The sequence below is a fragment of the Portunus trituberculatus genome, chromosome 48 (genome assembly GCF_017591435.1).
Source record: "Portunus trituberculatus isolate SZX2019 chromosome 48, ASM1759143v1, whole genome shotgun sequence".
NCBI lineage: Eukaryota > Metazoa > Arthropoda > Malacostraca > Decapoda > Portunidae > Portunus > Portunus trituberculatus.
Window position 1 is genome coordinate 17,215,543 of NC_059302.1, and position 1,710 is coordinate 17,217,252.

General features: G+C 45.3%; 1 protein-coding gene across 1 annotated transcript in view; it reads left to right on the top strand.

Annotated features, from left to right (window-relative positions):
• The first annotated feature begins 763 nt into the window (after window positions 1-763).
• The window catches only part of LOC123498675, a 13,644-nt gene continuing 12,697 nt past the window's right edge, over window positions 764-1,710 (top strand). The window contains 2 exon segments of the mRNA XM_045246010.1: window positions 764-936; window positions 1,276-1,710. The exon segment at window positions 1,276-1,710 is cut by the window's right edge and continues 189 nt beyond it. The gene's annotated coding sequence lies outside the window, so the exon portion shown is untranslated.

Below are 1,710 nucleotides of genomic sequence, written 5' to 3' on the forward strand. Positions count from 1 at the left end.
TTGTCAGTTTTGTTCATGTAATTCTCTCTCTCTCTCTCTCTCTCTCTCTCTCTCTCTCTCTCTCTCTCTCTCTCTCTCTCTCTCTCTCTCTCACACACACACACACATAATTGCAATTAGATCATCGAACGTTCAACACAGTAATTCATAAATAAACTACCACCACCACCACCACCACCACCACCACAACCACAACCACCATATCCACAACCACAACCACAACACAACCGCCACCACCAGTACTACATTTCTGCTACCGTCCTGTACTCTCTAGCATCTCATTACGCTTACAGACCTCAAAATGACCCCCTCATATCTCCCCTCTCCCTCTCTCTTCCTGTCTCTCCCCTCTACCAGTCATTACACCTATTGATACTAAAACTCCCTTACTCTTCTCTTACCTCTTCCTTCCCTCTATCATTGCCTCTCCGTCTGCCTCTCCCTCGCACTACCTGGTCCCCTCATATATCACCCGTCAACACCAAAACCACTAGAATATTAACGGTGCCTTTGAATCAACTCCTTCTGCTACTGTTCCTCCTCCTCCTCCTCCTCCTCCTCCTCTTCCTCCTCCTCCTCCTCCTCCTCTTCCTCCTCCTCTTTCTTCTTCTTCTTCTTTTTCTTCTTCTTCTTCTTCTGTTCCTCCTCCTCCTCCTCCTCCTTCTCCTCCTCCTCCACGCATCCTCCTCCTCCCGTCCTCCTTCTCCTGCTCCTCCTCCCCCTCAGTTTGTCAGCCCCAGGGGATGCCACAAACACGCCAGGTTTCCCTCAGCTTTCATTCACCGCGTAAAGATCATTGGCAGGTTTCCTCGATGCTCAGTCTCGTGGTGAGGTTGGCGCGCTGAGGTCTTTTTGTTTGAGAGGCAGAGTTGAAGGAAGACTTAAACGAGGAGACAGTGCAAGCGTTTTGGCATCTTTGGTTTGACGGAAAGACAGGTGAAAGAAAATATACAGACTGAATAGTGGGAACGTTTCGAGTGAACAGTTCTTAACACGTTGAGGGCTTTCGTTTGACGCAAACAGAGACGAAGAAAGACAAAGATAGATGATGTAAAGTGGGAACGTCAGGAGTGATTGAAGCTTGCCATGTTAAGACAGAGACAAATAATGATGGAAATGGTTGGGATGACTAACTAATGCACTAAACTCTAATTTCCTTGAACGAAAGACGGAGCACAGAGGGATACAAGGACAAAAGACAGACCGAGACAGAATATTATTTCAAGTGCAAGTGTCTGACGTTACTTACTAACGCACAGGTCTCATTACTTGCAGGGCGGAATAAAGAAAAACGAGAGACGAAGAGAAAGATATAGACAAAAGGATAAGCAACCGTGAGCATAGATTTAAAAATTTCGAAAGATCAGACCTGTGGAAGTTGGGTAAAGAAAATAACAAAGTTATAAGGATAGAAGGACCAAAAGAGAAAATAAGAGTGATTAAAGGTGATAGAACAAAAATAAAACATGAGTGAGCGAGATTTACACTAACCCGATAAGAGAGAGAGAGAGAGAGAGAGAGAGAGAGAGAGAGAGAGAGAGAGATAGGATTGTGAGGGCAGACGGTGCCAGTAATATCAAACCAATACTTAGCAATATCTCAAGTGGGAAAGAAAACAATGAACTACACGTAAAACACACACACTCTCTCTCACACACACACACACACACACACACACACACACACACACACACACACACACACACACAC